This window comes from Procambarus clarkii, chromosome 14 (genome assembly GCF_040958095.1).
Source record: "Procambarus clarkii isolate CNS0578487 chromosome 14, FALCON_Pclarkii_2.0, whole genome shotgun sequence".
Classification (NCBI taxonomy): Eukaryota; Metazoa; Arthropoda; class Malacostraca; order Decapoda; family Cambaridae; genus Procambarus; species Procambarus clarkii.
In genome coordinates, this window is record NC_091163.1 from 19,815,777 (window position 1) to 19,838,279 (window position 22,503).

The 22,503-nt window shown below is 43.9% G+C and overlaps 3 non-coding genes across 3 annotated transcripts; 2 read left to right on the forward strand and 1 right to left on the reverse strand.

Moving 5' to 3' along the window:
* Positions 1 to 9,621: 9,621 nt before the first annotated feature.
* Positions 9,622 to 9,694, forward strand: TRNAV-AAC (transfer RNA valine (anticodon AAC)). Its single transcript has one exon. It is a non-coding gene; the product is annotated as a tRNA-Val (tRNA).
* A 4,338-nt stretch (positions 9,695 to 14,032) lies between these two features.
* Positions 14,033 to 14,105, reverse strand: TRNAV-AAC (transfer RNA valine (anticodon AAC)). The gene has a single exon. It is a non-coding gene; the product is annotated as a tRNA-Val (tRNA).
* A 390-nt stretch (positions 14,106 to 14,495) lies between these two features.
* TRNAV-UAC (transfer RNA valine (anticodon UAC)) lies at positions 14,496 to 14,569 on the forward strand. The gene has a single exon. It is a non-coding gene; the product is annotated as a tRNA-Val (tRNA).
* The last annotated feature ends 7,934 nt before the right edge of the window (positions 14,570 to 22,503 follow it).

Consider the following 22,503-nt stretch of genomic DNA (forward strand, 5'->3'; position numbering starts at 1 on the left):
TACCTAACCTAACCTAACTAACTTTTTCGGCTACCTAACCTAACCTAACCTATCTTAGGTAGGGATGGTTAGGTTCGGTCATATATCTACGTTAATTTTAACTCCAATAAAAAAAATTGACCTCATACATAATGAAATGGGTAGCTTTATCATTTCATAAGAAAAAAATTAAAGAAAATATATTAATTCAGGAAAACTTGGCTTATTAGGCAAATCGGGCCTTGAATAGTAGGATGAAAAGTGCGTTCTGGCTATTAGGTACGACATATATATATATATATATATATATATATATATATATATATATATATATATATATATATATATATATATATATATATATATATATATATATATATATATATATATATATATATATATATATATATATATATATATATATATGTCGTACCTAATAGCCAGAACGCACTTCTCAGCCTACTATTCAAGGCCTGATTTGCCTAATAAGCCAAGTTTTCATGAATTAATGTTTTTTCGTCTACCTAACCTACCTAACCTAACCTAACCTAGCTTTTTTTGGCTACCTAACCTAACCTTACCTATAAATATAGGTTAGGTTAGGTTAGGTAGGGTTGGTTAGGTTCGGTCATATATCTACGTTAATTTTAACTCCAATAAAAAAAAATTGACCTCATACATAGAGAAAAGGGTTGGTTTATCATTTCATAAGAAAAAAATTATATTAAATATATTAATTCAGGAAAACTTGGCTTATTAGGCAAATCGGGCCTTGAATAGTAGGCTGAGAAGTGAGTTCTGGCTACTAGGTACGACATATATATATATATATATATATATATATATATATATATATATATTTATATATATATATATGTCGTACCTAGTAGCCAGAACGCACTTCTCAGCCTACTATGCAAGGCCCGATTTGCCTAATAAGCCAAGTTTTCATGAATTAATATATGTTTTCTAATTTTTTTCTTATGAAATGATAAAGCTACCCATTTCATTATGTATGAGGTCAATTTTTTTTTATTGGAATTAAAATTAACGTAGATATATGACCGAACCTAACCAACCCTACCTAACCTAACCTAACCTATCTTTTTAGGTTAGGTTTGGTTAGGTAGCCGAAAAAGTTAGGTTAGGTTAGGTTAGGTAGGTTAGGTAGTCGAAAAACAATTAATTCATGAAAGCTTGGCTTATTAGGCAAATCGGGCCTTGCATAGTAGGCTGAGAAGTGCGTTCTGGCTACTAGGTACGACATATATATATATATATATATATATATATATATATATATATATATGTCGTACCTAGTAGCCAGAACTCACCTTTTGGCCTACTATTCAAGGCCTGATTTGCCTAATAAGCCAAGTTTTCCTGAATTAATATATTTTTTCCAATTTTTTTCTTATGAAATGATAAAGCTACCCATTTCATTATGTATGAGGTCAATTTTTTTTTATTGGAGTTAAAATTAACGTAGATATATGACCGAACCTAACCAACCCTACCTAACCTAACCTAACCTATATTTATAGGTAAGGTTAGGTTAGGTAGCCAAAAAAAGCTAGGTTAGGTTAGGTTAGGTAGGTTAGGTAGACGAAAAAACATTAATTCAGGAAAACTTGGCTTATTAGGCAAATCGGGCCTTGAATAGTAGGCTGAGAAGTGCGTTCTGGCTATTAGGTACGACATATTTATATATATATATATATATATATATATATATATATATATATGTCGTACCTAATAGCCAGAACGCACTTCTCAGCCTACTATTCAAGGCCCGATTTGCCTAATAAGCCAAGTTTTCCTGAATTAATATATTTACTATAATTTTTTTCTTATGAAATGATAAAGCAACCCTTTTCTCTATGTATGAGGTCAATTTTTTTTTATTGGAGTTAAAATTAACGTAGATATATGACCGAACCTAACCAACCCTACCTAACCTAACCTAACCTATATTTATAGGTAAGGTTAGGTTAGGTAGCCAAAAAAAGCTAGGTTAGGTTAGGTTAGGTAGGTTAGGTCGTCGAAAAAACATTAATTCATGAAAACTTGGCTTATTAGGCAAATCGGGCCTTGAATAGTAGGCTGAGAAGTGCGTTCTGGCTATTAGGTACGACATATATATATATATATATATATATATGTTGTACCTAGTAGCCACAACGTCGTACTCTGCCTACTATGCAAGGTCCGATTTGCCTAATTAACCAAGTTTTCCTAATTATATATATTTTTCAAACCTTTTTTCTTATTAAATGATAAATCTGGTTATTTCATTATGTATCAGTTTTTTTTTTTTTTTTTTTTTGAGATATATACAAGAGTTGTTACATTCTTGTACAGCCACTAGTACGCGTAGTGTTTCGGGCAAGTCCTTAATCCTATGGTCCCTGGAATACGATCCCCGCCGCGAAGAATCGTTTTTTCATCCAAGTACACATTTTACTGTTGCGTTAAACAGAGGCTACAGTTAAGGAATTGCGCCCAGTAAATCCTCCCCGGCCAGGATACGAACCCATGACATAGCGCTCGCGGAACGCCAGGCGAGTGTCTTACCACTACACCACGGAGACTGCAATTTGTTAGTTAATTAAGAGTTAATTTGTTTAAATTTGAGTTAAAACTAACGTAGATATATGACCGAACCTAACCAACCCTACCTAACCTAACCTAACCTATCTAAACCTAGGAACACCAGACCCTCAGGAACAGTGAGGGTCTGGTGTAGGGGCTGGGAGAGAAAAAGGGCATGGGGGGAACATGGGAGGGTCTGGGGGAAAAAAGGGCATGGGGGGGGGGAACATGGGAGGGTCTGGGATCGGAGAACATGGGGGGCATGGTCTGAAGGGGGACTTTACTGTCTGGGGAGGTGCAGGTGATTGGTGGGAGATGGCTGAGGGGCTGGTTGGTGGGAGGCTTCTGTTACAATCCTCCCTGGGAATGCTGGTCTGCTGGTGGGGGGATTCCCACTCCCTTCTGAGGTTCCTGGAGACACTGAGCTGAGTCCTGAGGCTCCCATATCCCCACCCATTTTTCTGCGTCTCCTCCTTGTTTCTGCAACCTTCCTTCTCTCCTCCCTTGTCATGTCCCTTTGCAGAAAGACGTCCTCGTATCCCCCTAACCTCACAAGTCTGCTCTTCCTGGGTAGGATTTTCTCTCTTGTTGCCTCGTTCGTGAGCATTGCCTTTATCAATCGTTTCCTTTCCCTCTTGTAGATGCCCAGACTGAAAACCTTCTCTATGTTTCCATCTACCTCCTCCATATCCAGTCTCTCCAAGATCTCTGTCATGGTTGCTCGGTCCCTCCTTCTCCACTCCTCCCGAATGGATCCCTCTGGTTCCTGTACTCCTACAACTATAATTGCTCGTTTCCTTTCCAGCATTTGTTCAGTACATTTTAAAGCTTCCTGTGAGGTAGCTGCTTTCATAGCTGCTGCCTCTAGAGCGGCCTTGGCGCTTGGGCTGTTCTGCAGTATTTCTGCAAAATAGCGTCCCCCTGGAAGGAGCCTTCCATCAGCTTTGTTCCCTGTTTCCAGGAGATTGCATACCCTGTGCTGGTTTGAATTCTGATTTTCACTGAGTCTCTTTATCTCCTCTCTGGCTTCCTCTAACTCACTCCTCTGGTTCTGTATTAATGTTTGCATTTCCTTCAGGTCTCTGCCAAATCTCTCTTTCATGTCCTGCAGGTCTCTGCTGAATCCAATTTTCATTTTTTGCAGGTCCCTGTTGAACCCCATTTGCATTGTCTGCAGGTCTCTGCCGAATCCCCCTAATGTCTGGTTGAGCCATTCAAAGGTAGTATCCACCATTCTCCCCTGTCCCTGTGTTTGGTTACGTCCCTCCATTTTCTCCCTGGCTGTGTGTGTCTATGTGTGTGTGTGTGTGTGTGTGTGTGTGTGTGTGTGTGTGTGTGTGTGTGTGTGTGTGTGTGTGTGTGTGTGTGTGTGTGTGTGTGTGTGTGTGTGTGTGTGCGCGTGCCTGTGTGTGTGTGTGTGTGTGTGTGTGTGTGTGTGTGTGTGTGTGTGTGTGTGTGTGTGTGTGTGTGTGTGTGTGTGTGTGCGTGCGTGTGTGTGTGTGTGTGTGTGTGTGTGTGTGTGTGTGTGTGTGTGTGTGTGTGTGTGTGTGTGTGTGTACTCACCTAGTTGTACTCACCTAGTTGTGCTTGCGGGGGTTGAGCTCTGGCTCTTTGGTCCCGCCTCTCAACCGTCAATCAACAGGTGTACAGGTTCCTGAGCCTATTGGGCTCTATCATATCTACACTTGAAACTGTGTATAGAGTCAGCCTCCACCACATTGCTTCCTAATGCATTCCATTTGTCAACCACTCTGACACTAAAAAAGTTCTTTCTAATATCTCTGAGGCTCATTTGGGCACTCAGTTTCCACCTGTGTCCCCTAGTGCGTGTGACCCTTGTGTTAAATAGCCTGTCTTTATCAACCCTGTCGATTCCCTTGAGAATCTTGAATGTGGTGATCATGTCCCCCCTAACTTCGTCTTCCAACGAAGTGAGATTCAATTCCCGTAGTCTCTCCTCGTAGCTCATACCTCTCAGCTCGGGTACTAGTCTGGTGGCAAACCTTTGAACCTTTTCCTGTTTAGTCTTATGCTTGACTAGATATGGACTCCATGCTGGAGCCGCATACTCCAGGATTGGTCTGACATATGTTGTATATAATGTTCTGAAAGATTCCTTACACAAGTTTCTAAAGGCCGTTCTTATGTTAGCCAACCTGGCATATGCTGCTGATGTTATCCTCTTGATATGAGCTTCAGGGGACAGGTCTGGCGTGATATCAACCCCTAGGTCTTTCTCTCTCTCTGACTCTTGAAGTATTTCATCTCCTAAGTGATACCTTGTATCTGGTCTCCTGCTTCCTATCCCTATCTTCATTACATTACATTTGCTTGGGTTAAACTCTAACATCCATTTGTTCGACCATTCCTGCAGCTTGTCCAGGTCTTCTTGAAGCCTCAAGCTGTCCAAGCTGTGTGTACTCACCTATTTGTGCTTGCGGGGGTTGAGCTTTGGCTCTTTGGTCCCGCCTCTCAACTGTCAATCAACTGGTGTACAGATTCCTGAGCCTACTGGGCTCTATCATATCTACATTTAAAACTGTGTATGGAGTCAGCTTCCACCACATCACTGCCTAGTGCATTCCATCCGTTAACTACTCTGACACTGAAAAAGTTCCTTCTAACGTCTCTGTGGCTCATGTGGGTACTCAGTTTCCACCTGTGTCCCCTTGTTCGCGTCCCACCAGTGTTGAATAGTTTATCCTTATTTACCCGGTCGATTCCTCTGAGGATTTTGTAGGTTGTGATCATGTATCCCCTTACTCTTCTGTCTTCCAGTGTCGTAAGGGGCATTTCCCGCAGCCTTTCCTCGTAACTCATGCCTCTTAGTTCTGGGACTAGTCTAGTGGCATACCTTTGGACTTTTTCCAGCTTCGTCTTGTGCTTGACAAGGTACGGGCTCCATGCTGGGGCCGCATACTCCAGGATTGGTCTTACATATGTGGTGTACAAGATTCTGAATGATTCCTTACACAGGTTCCTGAACGCCGTTCTGATGTTAGCCAGCCTCGCATATGCCGCAGACGTTATTCTTTTTATGTGGGCTTCAGGAGGCAGGTTTGGTGTGATATCAACTCCTAGATCTTTCTCTCTGTTCGTTTCATTAAGTGCTTCATCTCCTATTCTGTATCCTGTGTTTGGCCTCCTATTTCCACCACCTAGTTTCATTACTTTGCATTTACTGGGGTTGAACTTCAACAGCCATTTGTTGGACCATTCACTCAGTCTGTCTAGGTCATCTTGTAGGCTCCTACTATCGTCCTCAGTTTCAATCCTCCTCATAATTTTTGCATCATCGGCAAACGTTGAGAGAAACGGTTCTATACCCTCTGGAAGCTCATTTACATATATCAGAAACAGTATAGGTCCAAGGACTGACCCCTGCGGTACTCCACTCGTAACGTCTCGCCAATCTGAGACCTCACCCCTCACACTGACTCGTTGTCTCCTGTTGCTTAGGTACTCCTGTATCCAACGGAGTACCTTCCCTTTCACTCCAGCCTGCATCTCCCACTTTCGCACTAGCCTCTTGTGTGGCACTGTGTCAAAGGCTTTCTGACAATCCAAAAATATGCAGTCTGCCCACCCTTCTCTTTCTTGCCTTATTTTTGTTGCCTGGTCGTAGAATTCAAGTAACCGTGTGAGGCAGGACCTGCCATCCCTGAAACCATGTTGATGCTGTGTTACAAAGTTCTTTCGCTCCAGGTGCTCCACTAGCTTTCTTCGCACAATCTTCTCCATCATCTTGCATGGTATGCAGGTTAGGGACACTGGTCTGTAATTCAGTGCCTCCTGCCTATCCCCTTTCTTGTATATCGGGACTACGTTAGCTGCTTTCCAAATTTCTGGCAGTTCTCCTGTTGCCAGTGATTTGTTATACACCATGGAGAGCGGGAGACACAGTTCTTCTGCTCCTTCCTTTAGTATCCAAGGGGAGATTCCATCTGGGCCTATAGCCTTTGTCACATCCAAATCTAGTAAACACTTCCTTACTTCCCCGCTGGTAATCTCAAAATCTTCCAGTGGTTCCTGGTTAGCTATTCCCTCTCTTATCTCTGGGATTTCTCCTTGCTCTAAGGTGAAGACCTCCTGGAATTTCTTATTCAGTTCCTCACACACTTCTTTGTCGTTTGTAGTGAATCCTTCTGCCCCTATCCTTAATTTCATAACCTGTTCCTTTACTGTTGTTTTTCTCCTGATGTGGCTATGCAGCAATTTAGGCTGAGTCTTTGCCTTGCTTGCGATGTCATTTTCGTATTGTCTTTCTGCCTCTCTTCTCATCCTAACATATTCATTCCTGGCATTCTGGTATCTTTCTCTGCTCTCCAGTGTCCTGTTATTCCTATAGTTTCTCCATGCCCTTTTACTTTGCTGCTTAGCTAGCCTACATCTCTGATTAAACCATGGGTTTCTCATCTTCATTTCACTGTTTTCTTTTTGGACTGGGTCAAACTTGTTTGCTGCGTCCTTGCATTTTTGCGTGATGTATTCCATCATATCTTGGGCCGTCTTTTCCCTGAGCTCTGTTTCCCATGCTATATCTGCTAGGCATTTTCTTATCTCCTCATAGTTTCCCTTTCGGTATGCTAACCTTTTGGTTTCGGTATCCCTCCTCGAGTTCAATAACCCTTCTTCAATCAGGTACTCAAACACCAATACACTGTGGTCGCTCATTCCTACTGGGTCCTCAAAACTGATTTCTCTTATGTCAGAGTCGTTCAGGGTGAAAACCAGGTCGAGTCTCGCTGGTTCGTCATTTCCTCTCATCCTTGTGGGTTCACTGACATGCTGGGTTAAGAAGTTTCTATTCGCCACCTCCAGTAGTTTGGCTCTCCACGTATCCTCGCCTCCATGCGGTTCCTTGTTCTCCCATTCAATCCTGCCGTGATTGAAGTCCCCCATGATGAGCAGGTGGGATCTATTTCTACAGGCAGAAGAGGCTGCCCTCTCAATTATAGTGTTAGCTGCCATGTTGTTGCTTTCGTACTCTTGACTGGGTCTTCTGTCATTTGGTGGAGGAATATATATTACTGCTACTACTATCCTTGGTCCTCCCATTGTCATGGTGCCTGCTATGTAGTCTCTGAAACCCTCACAGCCCGGGATAGCCATCTCCTTAAAATTCCATTCGTTTCTCATGAGTAGGGCCACTCCTCCTCCTCCCCTACCTTCCCTCTCTTTCCTTATTATTGTGTACTCCTGGGGAAACACGGAATTCGTTATGATTCCAGAGAGTTTTGTTTTAGTGAGTCCAATTACATCTGGGTTCACTTCTTGTGCTCTTTCCCTTAGTTCACTTGCCTTGTTTGTGATCCCATTTATGTTCGAGTACATTGCCCTGAAACTAACTCTCTTCTGCTTCTCCTCTGGGGGGGACCTGTGGGGTCTGGGGTGAGAGGGAGCTGGGAGGATCTGGTATGGGGAGACTGGTGGAGGAGGAAGGGCTTGCGGGGGAAGGGGGGAGGGGGAGGGTAGGGGGAGTGGGTGAGGGGGGAGGGAGAGGGTAGGGGAAGTGGGTGAGGGGGGGAGGGTTGGGGGGGGGTGAGAGGGGGAGGGTTGGGGGGGGGTGAGAGGGGGAGGGTTGGGGGGGGATGAGGGAGAAAGGGGGGTTTGGGGGGCAATAAAGTGGGGAGGGCTTGGGGGGCAATAAAGTGGGGAGGGCTTGGGGGGCGTGGGGGGAAAGGGAAGGCTGAGGTGGTTGAAGAAGAGGGGAGGGTTTTGGGGAGTGGTGGAGAGGGGAAGGCTTAGGTGGGGTGGGGGAGAGTGGGGAGCTTAGGGGGGTGGGGGAGAATGGAGGGCTTGTGGGTGGGAGGGACGGAAGGGCATGTGGGAGAAGGGAGGGCTTGGGGGATGGGGGAGAAGGGAGGTCCTGGGGGGAGGGGGGAGTGGGAGGAGGGGGTGAGTGGGAGGAGAGGGGTGGGTGGGGGGAGGGTGTCTTAGGTGGGTACTTAGTGGGGGGCTGTGTGTGTTTGTGTGTGTGTGTGTGTGTGTGTGTGTGTGTGTGTGTGTGTGTGTGTGTGTGTGTGTGTGTGTGTGTGTGTGTGTGTGTGTGTGTGTGTGTGTGTGTGTGTGTGTGTGTGTAATTACCTAAGTGTAGTTGCAGGATGTAACTATCAAAAATAATGATAAAACATTTCTGAATCGATAAGGAGACTTTATAGAACCTTCTGTGAGGACCTTGAGAGGGAGCCGAACATGGCCCTCCCCTACTTAATCCTTAATTAAGGATTTAGATTTGCACAGATAATCCTTAATTAAGGAATATCCATGCACAAGAGTCACTGAAGGATCGTGTCCTGTACACCCGCCTGTCTGTATCCTGCGGCCTCACACACCTGGGGTCCACGGTTCGAGCCTCTAAGAACCCAGGTGAATGGAATCGAATCCTGTATAAGACATAGAGTGGAATAACGTAAGTGAGTCTAATACTTTGATCCCAGGTTTAAATCTTTGCCTATAAGACACTGAAGATGGGGGGTCGATGCTCACTTGTCTATAGCAAGACTATTGATGGAAAAATGAAGCAAAATATATATATAATCTATTTCGTATAATGCTTATAGAAAACGAAGTAACTGTTTATATTTGCTCTCGCCGGGGATCGAACCTGGGACCTTGTGCGTGTAAAGCAGACGTGATAGCCACTGCACTACGAAAGGCGGGAGGTCAGAGCAGACGTACTGACTATTAAGGAATGGAATCCTTTTCGTAACAGCGTTAGCTAACTCGCAAGACAGATTTCAAGCTATAAACAACATACAAATATATATTAAAATATATATATTTGTACCTAAAGGTTTGTATAAAATATATATATTTGTACCTTAATGTTTGTATATAATATATATATAGGTACCTAATGGTTTGTATGAAATGTACATATTTGTATATATATTTATATATACTTGGGTACATACACAATACAATTGTTTGTATACACCACATACAAATGCTCCAACATGATTCAAATCAGAGTGCTCGTTAACACAGGACCACTTGCCTGTGTTTACAAATGTTATTAACACACATTCACATCATTACCTTCACTCAGCTCTCGTAGTGTAGTGGATATCACGTCTGCTTAACACGCAGAAGGTCCCAGGTTCGAGCCCTGGCGAGAGCAATTTTAGATTTCAGCATGTCTATCGATTTCCAACAGCAAATCGTGACCTCTTAAGCATTTGTGATCGCTTTTCAAATTTGCGCATCATTGATTTTGATATTGAATTGAGTGCACCTGGCCAATCATACCATGAGAAATTTGTTTTACAAATATTTAATAATTTGTTTGACGTGCTTAATATCAATCTCATGCAATTGATTCCGTGTGATCGATCCCATGTCTATCAATGATCCCACATCGTCAGTCCCATGCCTACCAATCCTACGCGATTGATCTATAACCCACAGTAAATTCCACGTCATCGATTCGTGTCTAATTTTGAACGTAAGGTATTACTAGTCTTGCTTAGTGAATAATAGTTACATCAAATATGAATAAAACATTTAGTAGCACTATTGGTTTAAGTGAATGAAGCTCTGCTGGGTTATGGTGTACACTGAGTTTGATGACTTGAATGTGGTCTCAATAGGACCAGGATTCACTAAAGCACTCTTGGGAGTGTGTCCACTCTTCATTCATGACAGTTTAGTCTACATTAATTACAGAGTTCACGCGCTCCTAAGCGCTTCGATCTCAACCTAAGGCCATTAATATTATGGATGACCTCGTATAGCGCTTTGATAGGTGGTAAGCATGTGTAATAAAGGTAGAAAACTATCATGAATGAGGTGTGAGGAACCCACTCTCGTAGGTGTGCTTGATGAGGCCCGTTCACAATGGTTAGGAATTATTTGCGTCACTGAATTCCCAATGCGTGACCTCTTGTGGTGTATTAGGCGAGAAACCGACAATCCCGGACAATATAGTAAGGCAAGATCCTGTAAGGCGACTGTCCCTGACAAGATGGGAAAATTTAGCACAATTCCGTTGTATATATGTTTTTAAGACAGCTACAGAAGATCTATTGGCTCCTATGAGGCAGATACTATTTGTTCCTAACCAAACTCATTCACATATATGTCTAACATTCGATTTAAAGCAACTCATTATAACTCATTATATGTTGTACCTTGTAGCCAGAACGTCGTAATCAGCCTGCTATGCAAGGCACGATTTGCCTAATAAGCCAAGTTTTCCTGAATTAATATATTTTCTCTAATTTTTTTCTTATGAAATGATAAAGCTACCCATTTCATTATGTATGAGGTCAATTTTTTTTAGTGGAGTTAAAATTAACGTAGATATATGACCGAACCTAACCAACCCTACCTAACCTAACCTAACCTATCTTTATAGATTAGGTTAGGTTAGGTAGCCGAAAAAGTTAGGTTAGGTTAGGTTAGGTAGGTTAGGTAGTCAAAAAACAATTAATTCATGAAAACATGGCTTATTAGGCAAATCGGGCCTTGCATAGTAGGCTGAGAAGTGAGTTCTGGCTACTAGGTACGACATATATATATATATATATATATATATATATATATATATATATATATATATATATATATATATATATATATATATATATATATATATATATATATATATATATATATATATATATATATATATATATATATATGTCGTACCTAGTTGCCAGAACGCACTTCTCAGCCTACTATGCAAGGCCTAATTTGCCTAATAAGCCAAGTTTTCATGAATTAATGTTTTTTCGACTACCTAACCTACCTAAACTAACCAATCCAAACTTTTTCGGCTACCTAACCTAACCTAACTTATAAAGATAGGTTAGGTTAGGTTAGGTAGGGTTGGTTAGGTTCGGTCATATATCTACGTTAATTTTAACTCCAATAATTTTTTTTTTACCTCATACATAATGAAATGGGTAGCTTTATCATTTCATAAGAAAAAAATTAGAGAAAAAATATTAATTCAGGAAAACTTGGCTTATTAGGCAAATCGGGCCTTGCATAGTAGGCCGAGAAGTGCGTTCTGACTACTAGGTACGACATATATATATATATATATATATATATATATATATATATATATATATATATATATATATATATATATATATATATATATATATATATATATATATATATACTATTTTTTTTAATTTAAAACCTAGAAGGGGTACCACCTCTGGTGCAAGTGTAGGGACCCATAGCCTCGGAGAAGAAAATAAAGAGTACTCAGAGAAGACCTTGTGGATCCTCACTGAACACTTTGATATTTTCTTCTCCTACCACCCCTATTCTTTTGGTATGTGTGTATATTTATCTAACTTTATTTGAAAATGTCATTACACAAAAAAAGTTACAATATTGATTACATGCAGGGTGCAAGGCTGCTTGTCACAAGTTGTACGGCTCTTACAGCTCCTCATATGGCGGGCAGGAACCATGGATGCAGTGAGCATTTCCTCTCTGGATTGCCACACTAAGGCGCTGAAAAAGAAAACTGGCAGCTCTAGGGTCTCTAGTTGTTTCGATTAGCTTAGACCCCAACTCCTTCAAAAAGCTAGCAGCACTTTTACCCCAGGCACCAAGTGTCTCTGAGGCAATGGGGACAAAATTGTAGTGGTGCTCAAGGTCTCTGTATTTACGTGACTTGGCCGCTTCCCGGTGATTGGACGCTCCTCCTGCTTGTGTAGCACGGAAGTCAACATAGGTATTGGCTAAAGTTGAAACGCAAGTGTAGTCCCACACCAACTGTCTACCATTCTTCCAGGGGTTCACCGTGATTCCGTCTGGGCGACCGACAGGCTCATCAGAGTTGCGGGACATTAGGTAACGGGGCTCTCTCTCTGCTGGACAACCAGCTGTGGTAAGGCTTCTCTTAATAATGTCATTGACCTCGCCGTGTCTTGCATGCCATCCTCCTGTCCTTTGGCAGAGAAGGCCATGCCGTCCGTATCTGTCGGCCTCTGCCTCGCCGCAAATACACCTGTATTCGGTGTGGATTGGGGCAGCGAGGCGGAGAGCCACAGCAATTCGGAGGGCCTGCGGTGTGAGACGGGTGCCGGTTGCTGACATTGGGGTTGCTAATAGGAAATCACCTGCATGGGGAGCTGCTACAGCTCTAAGTCGGGCAGTGTCATGTGGTGTTGTCACAGCTTCTAGCAAAGTCGCAGCTTCTTGGTCGGCAATGGGGCGATCCCAGCTGGATTGCTTATGGGCTTCAGAAGGCAGTGGTTGGGGTGCTGGTCCTGTGAGAGAGACCCATTTGGTTGTGCAGTCTGTGAAGCTGGGATCATGTACCCCTGCCTGTTGAACTAGGTGCTCAGGTAGGATTTCCTTCACCAAGTTGTCAGACCCCACTGAAGAGGACAGGAATGCTGGTACAGTAATTTGTGTTGCTGTGCGCACGCCAAGGCCCCCGAGTCTGACAGGAAGGGAGGCCTGTTTCCACTGTAAGTCGCTGAGGGAAAGATTGAGGGCTTTTTCTAGTGTTGATTTCAGCAAGCTGTCGTACTCTTCTAATTTAATATTGTTGAAAGATGGCGAACATCTTAGAAAGTAGGTCAGCCTGGGGAGGGACAAGCATCTGGTGATGAGGTAAAGTGCATCATGAGCATCGATGTCTTCAATCCTCTCGTTCATCCTCTTCAGGTCAGTGATCTTCTTACCAAGGACCCCGTCGATGGCATTCCTTCCAAGAGGAGCACCTAGGAGTGTGCTGTCCTCAGGGTTGGTTGTATGAATGTCAGGCAAAACAACCTTTATTTGCTCTATTATGTGCTGGTTGGTGCTGTGCTGGAGTGCTGGAGCTGGAGCTCCAGCTGGAGCTTATGTGCTGGAGCACCACCTATCAAAGCGCTATACGAGGTCATCCATAATATTAATGGCCTCAGGTTGAGATCGAAGCGCTTAGGAGCGCGTGAACTCTGTAATTAATGTAGACTAAACTGTCATGAATGAAGAGTGGACACACTCCCAAGAGTGCTTTAGTGAATCCTGGTCCTATTGAGACCACATTCAAGTCATCAAACTCAGTGTACACCATAACCCAGCAGAGCTTCATTCACTTAAACCAATAGTGCTACTAAATGTTTTATTCATATTTGATGTAACTATTATTCACTAAGCAAGACTAGTAATACCTTACGTTCAAAATTAGACACGAATCGATGACGTGGAATTTACTGTGGGTTATAGATCAATCGCGTAGGATTGGTAGGCATGGGACTGACGATGTGGGATCATTGATAGACATGGGATCGATCACACGGTATCAATTGCATGAGATTGATATTAAGCACGTCAAACAAATTATTAAATATTTGTAAAACTAATTTTTCATGGTATGATTGGCCAGGTGCACTCAATTCAATATCAAAATCAATGATGCGCAAATTTGAAAAGCGATCACAAATGCTTAAGAGGTCACGATTTGCTGTTGGAAATCGATAGACATGCTGAAATCTAAAATTGCTCTCGCCAGGGCTCGAACCTGGGACCTTCTGCGTGTTAAGCAGACGTGATATCCACTACACTACGAGAGCTGAGTGTAAGTAATGATGTGAATGTGTGTTGATAACATTTGTAAACACAGGCAAATGGTACTGTGTTAACGAGCACTCTGATTTGTATCATGTTGGAGCATTTGTATGTGGTGTATACAAACAATTGTATTGTGTATGTACCCAAGTATATATAAATATATATACAAATATGTACATTTCATACAAACCATTAGGTACCTATATATATATTATATACAAACATTAAGGTACAAATATATATATTTTACACAAACCTTTAGGTACAAATATATATATTTTAATATATATTTGTATGTTGTTTATAGCTTGAAATCTGTCTTGCGAGTTAGCTAACGCTGTTACGAAAAGGATTCCATTCCTTAATAGTCAGTACGTCTGCTCTGACCTCCCGCCTTTCGTAGTGTAGTGGTTATCACGTCTGCTTTACACGCACAAGGTCCCAGGTTCGATCCCCGGCGAGAGCAAATATAAACAGTTACTTCGTTTTCTATAAGCATTATATGAAATAGATTATATATTTATTTTGCTTTATTTTTCCATCAATAGTCTTGCTATAGACAAGTGAGCATTGACCCCCCATCTTCAGTGTCTTATAGGCAAAGATTTAAACCTGGGATCAAAGTATTAGACTCACTTAGGTTATTCCACTCTATGTCTTATACAGGATTCGATTCCATTCACCTGGGTTCATGGAGGCTCGAACCGTGGACCCCAGGTGTGTGAGGCCGCAGGATACAGACAGGGGGGTGTACAGGACACGATCCTTCAGTGACTCTTGTGCATGGATATTCCTTAATTAAGGATTATCCGTGCAAATCTAAATCCTTAATTAAGGATTAAGAAGGTGAGGGCCATGTTCGGCTCCCTCTCAAAGTCCTCACAGAAGGTTCTATAAAGTCTCCTTATCGATTCAGAAATGTTTTATCATTATTTTTGATAGTTATATCCTGCAACTACACTTAGGTAATTACACATACACACTCACACACACACACACACACACACACACACACACACACACACACACACACACACACACACACACACACACACACACACACATAGACTACATAGCAGGCACCATAACAATGGGACGACCAAGAATAGTAGTAGCAGTAATATACAACCCTCCACCAAATGACAGGAGACCCAGTCAAGAGTATGAAAACAACAACAAGGCAGTTAACACTATAATTGAGAGGGCAGCCTCTGCTGCCTGTAGAAATAGATCCCACCTGCTCATCATGGACGACTTCAATCACGGAAAGATTGACTGGGAGAACAAGGAACCGCATGGAGGCGAGGATACGTGGAGAGCCAAACTATTGGAGGTGGTGACAAGCAACTTGGTAACCCAGCATGTCGGAGAACCCACAAGGATGAGAGGCAATGACGAACCAGCGAGACTCGACCTAGTCTTCACTCTGAACGACTCCGACATAAGAGAAATCGGTTTTGAGGACCCAGTAGGAATGAGCGACCACAGTGTACTGGTGTTTGAGTACTTGATTGAAGAAGGGTTATTGAACTCGAGGAGGGATACCGAAACAAAAAGGTTAGCATACCGAAAGGGAAACTATGAGGGGATAAGAAAATTCCTAACAGATATAGCATGGGAAACAGAGCTCAGGGGAAAGACGGCCCAAGATATGATGGATATGATGGTCACGCAGAAGTGCAAGGACGCAGCAAACAAGTTTGTCCCAGTCCAAAAGGAAAACAGAGAAATGAAGATGAGAAACCCATGGTTTAATCAGAGATGTAGGCTAGCTAAGCAGCAAAGTAAAAGGGCATGGAGAAACTATAGGAATAACAGGACACTGGAGAGCAGAGAAAGATACCAGAATGCCAGGAATGAATATGTCAGGATGAGAAGAGAGGCAGAAAGACAATACGAAAATGACATCGCAAGCAAGGCAAAGACTCAGCCTAAATTGTTGCATAGCCACATTAGGAGAAAAACAACAGTAAAGGAACAGGTTATGAGATTAAGGATAGGGGCGGAAGGATTCACTACAAATGACAAGGAAGTGTGTGAGGAATTGAATAAGAAATTCCAGGAGGTCTTCACCTTAGAGCAAGGAGAAATTCCAGAGGTAAGTGAGGGAATAGCTAACCAGGAACCACTGGAAGAGTTTGAGATTACCAGTGGGGAAGTAAGGAAGTGTTTGCTAGAGTTGGACGTGACGAAGGCTATAGGCCCAGATGGAATCTCCCCTTGGGTTCTAAAGGAAGGAGAAAGAATACTGTGCCTACCACTCTCCATAGTGTATAACAAATCACTGGCAACAGGGGAACTGCCAGATATTTGGAAAGCAGCTAACGTAGTCCCGATATACAAGAAAGGGGATAGACAGGAGGCACTGAACTACAGGCCAGTGTCCCTAACCTGCATACCATGCAAGCTGATGGAGAAGATTGTGCGAAAAAAACTAGTGGAGCATCTGGAGCGAAGGAACTTTGTAACACAGCATCAACATGGGTTCAGGGATGGCAGGTCCTGCCTCACAGGGTTACTTGAATTCTACGACCAGGCAACAAAAATAAGGCAAGAAAGAGAAGGGTGGGCAGACTGCATATTTTTGGATTGTCAGAAAGCCTTTGATACAGTGCCACACAAGAGGCTAGTGCGAAAGTGGGAGATGCAGGCTGGAGTGAGAGGGAAGGTACTCCGGTGGATAGAGGAGTACCTAAGCAACAGGAGACAACGAGTCTGTGTGAGGGGTAAGGTCTCAGATTGGCGAGACGTCACAAGTGGAGTCCCGCAGGGGTCAGTCCTTGGACCTATACTGTTTCTGGTATATGTAAATGATCTCCCAGAGGGTATAGATCCGTTCCTCTCAATGTTTGCCGACGATGCAAAAATTATGAGGAGGATTGAAACAGAGGATGATAGTAGGAGGCTTCAAGATGACCTGGATAGACTGAGTGAATGGTCCAACAAATGGCTGTTGAAGTTCAACCCGAGTAAATGCAAAGTAATGAAACTAGGCAGTGGAAACAGGAGGCCAGGCACAGGATACAGAATAGGAGATGAAGTACTTAATGAAACAGACAGAGAGAAAGATCTAGGAGTTGATATCACAGCAAACCTGTCTCCTGAAGCCCACATAAAGAGAATAACGTCTGCGGCATATGCGAGGCTGGCTAACATCAGAACGGCGTTCAGGAACCTGTGTAAGGAATCATTCAGAATCTTGTACACCACATATGTAAGACCAATCCTGGAGTATGCAGCCCCAGCATGGAGCCCGTACTTTGTCAAGCACAAGACGAAGCTGGAAAAAGTCCAAAGGTATGCTACTAGACTAGTCCCAGAACTAAGAGGCATGAGTTATGAGGAAAGGCTGCGGGAAATGCACCTTACGACACTGGAAGACAGAAGAGTAAGGGGGGACATGATCACAACCTTCAAAATCCTCAAGGGAATCGACCGGGTAAACAAGGATAAACTATTCAACACTGGTGGGACGCGAACAAGGGGGCACAGGTTGAAGCTGAGTACCCAAATGAGCCACAGAGACGTTAGAAAGAACTTTTTCAGTGTCAGAGTAGTTAGTAAATGGAATGCATTAGGAAGTGATGTGGTGGAGGCTGACTCCATACACAGTTTCAAATGTAGATATGATAGAGCCCAATAGGCTCAGGAATCTGTACACCAGTTGATTGACGGTTGAGAGGCGGGACCAAAGAGCCAGAGCTCAACCCCCGCAAGCACAATTAGGTGAGTACAATTAGGTGAGCACACACACACACACACACACACACACACACACACACACACACACACACACACACACACACACACACACACACAAACTTGTGTAAGGAATCTTTCAGAACATTATATACCACATATGTCAGACCAGTCCTGGAGTATGCGGCACCAGCATGGAGTCCATATCTAGTCAAGCATAAGACTAAAATGGAAAAGGTTCAAAGGTTTGCCATCAGACTAGTACCCGAGCTGAGACGTATGAGCTACGAGGTGAGACTACGGCCGGGAATTAAAGCTCACTTCGTTGGAAGACAGAAGAGTTAGGGGGGACATGATCACCACATTCAAGATCCTCAAGGGAATCAACAGGGTTGATAAAGACAGGCTGTTTAACACAAGGGGCACACGCACTAGGGGACACAAGTGGAAACTGAGTGCCCAAATGAGCCACAGAGTTATTAGAAAGAACTTTTTTAGTGTTAGAGTGGTTGACAAATGGAATGCTTTAGGAAGGAATGTGGTGGAGGCTGACTACATACACAGTTTCAAGTGTAGATATGATAGAGCCCAATAGGCTCAGGAACCGGTACACCTGTTGATTGACAGTTGAGAGGCGGGACCAAAGGGCCAGAGCTCAACCCCCGCAAGCACAACTAGGTGAGTACACACACACACACACACACACACACACACACACACACACACACACACACACACACACACACACACACACACACACACACACACGCACGCACACACACACACACACACACACACACACACACACACACACACACACACACACACACACACACACACACACACACACACACACACACACACACACACACTGTTATGATCTCAGCCTGCAGGAGAAACGAGTCTCCCTTCTTGAGAGTTATTCAGCAAGCCTGACCTAACTAGAAGGTCTAGCAAATATTGAGGTGATAACCCATATGTAAAATGGCTGGTTGGATATGTGTAACAGTTTGAGATTATGGGCAATGAAGAAGAAAACAGATAAATGACTGGCGAGGAGATGTGGACATTTTGCTGGAGGCGTGAGGCTCGCTTCCGGAGGACCTTGACCTCACTTGAGTGCCAGACATCGCAGGGGGAAGCCGCGCTCCGTTTGAGCTCCCGCCAGAAGGGAACCCCTAGTGATATATCTCTAAGAGAAGAGAAGTGTGCAGACGTGCCAGCTGTGGAATTGAGCTGAGAACGTTGTGATGTCAAGTCTTGGACGGCGAGGAGAGTTTAATAAGCTGCTCAGAGGCATTTTCGTGGGCTGTGTGGAGCGCCCTGACCAGACGCCGTCAGAGGGAAAGCGCCCTCGATCAGTTAATCGGTGGTAAGCACGATATACGCCAGTTCATAGTGATTGCTTGTAGTTGGTCGTGTGCCCAGCGACAGTAGCGATGTTTATTTTATAAGTTAGACATGTTTTAATAAGGCAGAAAGCCTGAAATAAGAGAGTGGAGAGGGAGGAACACGGAGCGACGTCCGCCCCCTCTGAGCGCTGGCGGACGACTGAGGGAGCCTGGCTCCTGATGGAGGAAGACCCTCCCAGCGAGTGAGGACCGCCTCCAGGCGAGGTGGAGTATGGACCCGCCCAAAGCGGGGGAGTCCACTCTCGCTGTATGTAGAGGACAGATAGAGGTTTGAGGCAAGCATATTGTGTGGTTATTTTTGTTTATGTGTTAAAGGGGAACATTTTATTGGAGTGTCGATGGGTTGCAGGTTTGTTCTTTTGGGGAAGAAGTTGCTGAGAACTTCGAAGCCAGCAGATGAAGTAGCTGATGAGACTCCAAGGTAGTGGAGCAGAGGACCTCGAGCTGTGAGGAGAAGCAGCAGTGAAGAGGAGTGTCACGTGCTTCTGTAGAGGTGGAGAAGCACCATAGTTGCTCGGGGAAACTTCATGGTGTAGCAGCCAAGAGAGCTGTGGAGGAACCTAGCAGAAGTAGTAGAGCACCATAGTTGCTCAAGGAAACTTCATGATAGCAGCCTGGAGGAGCTGCAGAGGATCCTGGTAGTGAAGCCCGGAAGAACCTGAAGATATCAGGGTAGTGAACTTCCAGAGGTGGAAGGGGAAGTTCTGGTGGATTACTTATAGGGAGTTGATAGTGTTTGGTTGTCATTAGCGTGCAAGACGCAGTGAGAGGTGAGTGACTGTTTGCATTCTTATGTCAAGGAGTGATTTATTCTGAAGCTTAGAGTTGCAGTCGTAGGCTTGATTACCTACAGATGTATGTGCTCGAGGACTGACAGTGATCGATTAATCATTGTTGTGTATCAATGAACATTTATACTGATATATGTTATTGCATTCAAATGCTGGTTTTCTATATATACATTATCTTGCTGATAGTGCAACAGTGTATGTAGGCTTGATCAACTTGAGGAGGTTAATGGTATCAGGTGGTGAACCAGGAGATAGGATACCACTTGATAAGCTGATAATAGAGTTCTGATGGTGTTGGAGTGCAACCTGATTGTGATATTATAGAGTATAGGATTCATTATTATTATATGTGTGTATGTATCGTGTATGTGCTTTGTCCAGTAAATGTGTCACAATTTGCTGGTGTTTGCCCTTGTCCTAGTGAGGCTTCCCAGGAGGTAGTAAAGAAGGAGAGAGAGAGAGAAAGAACCAAGAACCACTGCTGTGGACAGGGTAGGAGGTAATAATAGTAAGTCATAGGGGATTGAGGAGATCATATCTCATAAGGAGAGAGTGGGGAGTCACAGCGGCTCGAGTGGGTGTGTGCACGTGACAACGAGGCTAAGTGTTGGAGCCGCATCCCCTAAACGTGTGACGTTGAGCCCCTCTCCAAGAGCCAGAAGTGCCAAGGGTGATCTCCTAGTATAAGCACTCTGCCGAGTTGTGGGTTGGGTTGTCCATAGAGAAGGATCAACGACGACAACACCAACCAACCCACAGTCTATAATAAATTGGGGGCCTGTGTCCGGAAGAGTGAACTGACACACCCACACCCTGTCCAAGAGTGGAGTTGTACACCCTTGCTGAAATAGATAAACTGTGTGACCGCAGGTGTATATTCTCTCTTGGGAAGACTCACAGGACAAGATGGATAAGGTGCAAGCGTTTGTGGAGTCAGGCAAGCCTGAGGACTTAGAAGGTTGCACGAGGGATCAATTGAAACAAATAGCAGAAAAATGTGGCATCAGGTTGAAAGCATCTAAAGTAGCTGGGATGAAGGATGAGATCCTGAGGCAGTTAAGAGCCAAAAATGAAGCGGCAGAACAAGGAGCCCAGAAAGGTGCTGAAAGTGGAAAGGAGGATGATGGGCAGGATGACGTGAGATCCCAGGGATCGAGTAGGAGCAGCAAGAGTAGCCGCAGTAGTAGGAGTAGCCGAAATAGGAGCTTGGAGAGATTCCAGTTAGAGCTCCAGATCCAACAACAGCGTGAGGAGAGAGAGTTCCAGCTGGAAAAGATGAAATTGGAACTCCAGATGAAAAATGAAGCCGAGAAGGAAAAAGGGAAAACCAGACTGGAAATAGAAAAAGAGAAAGCAAGACTAGAGGTGGAGAAAGAAAAAGAGAAAACCAGAGTAAGAGAACTGGAGTTGGAACAGGAGAAAGAAAAAGAGAAAGCAAGGCTAGAGGTGGAAAAAGAAAAAGAGAGAACAAAACAAATGCAGATAGAAGCGAACAGAACCTTGGCTGAGCAAAGGATTGAACATGGGTTGCCAGAGAGCACCACCCAGGTATCACACCCACCAGATGTTAGGGTTAGGGAGAAGGACGTTCCCTTGTTTGTTCCCGAAGAGGCAGAGAGCTTCTTCGAGCATTTTAAGAAAGTAGCCAGTATCAAGGAGTGGCCACAGGAGGAATGGGCCCAGCTGGTCCAGTTAAGATTGACCGGTGCAGCCAGGGAGGCGTACACCCAATTGTCACTGGAAGAGTGCCAGGATTATGCCACAGTAAAGAGCAGCATATTGCGCTCGTTTCAGTTAACCCCAGAAGCTTATAGGAAGCGCTTCAGAGAAATGATCAAAGTTGGAGCGTGTACTTTTGCTGAGACAGCAAGAGATCTGGAAAGACGATTCCAGAAGTGGATTGAGGCTGCTGGAGTTGGATCTTACGCTGACCTGAAGCAACTGATGGTTATGGAGAAGTTCTTGGAGATGATGCATCCCGAAACAAAGTTCAAGATCCAAGAAGCAGGGATAATGGAGGTGAAAGATGCCGCAGATAGGGCGGATATGATTACCGAAGCATATAAGAGCTTGAGGGAGAACAGAGTGAGAAGCGAGGCGAGACGCAGCAATGGCAGACCCAATGGAGTCTGGGGAGGAAGAAATTATGAGAGACCCAGAAGAGTCTGGGGTGAGAAAAATTTTCATAAATGGGCAGATAAAAGTAAGTACCCTAAAATTCAGAAGAGTAGGTCGCGCACTTCGTCTGAAAGTGAGGATGGAGGGGCTAAGCGAGAAACTAATCGTGATCCAGGGAATCAAGAGTCCAGTAAAGCCCCACAGAGTACGAGTAGTACGTCTGGCCCGAGGAACTCCAATACGAGTGGGCAGAGTCAGAGCTACTCTGGTACATATAGAAGAGACTTTTCCCAGATGAGATGTTACAATTGTAACGGATTGGGTCACGTGATGCGAGATTGTCGGCAGGGCAAGAGAGTTGTGACCCTGGCCATGTGTGA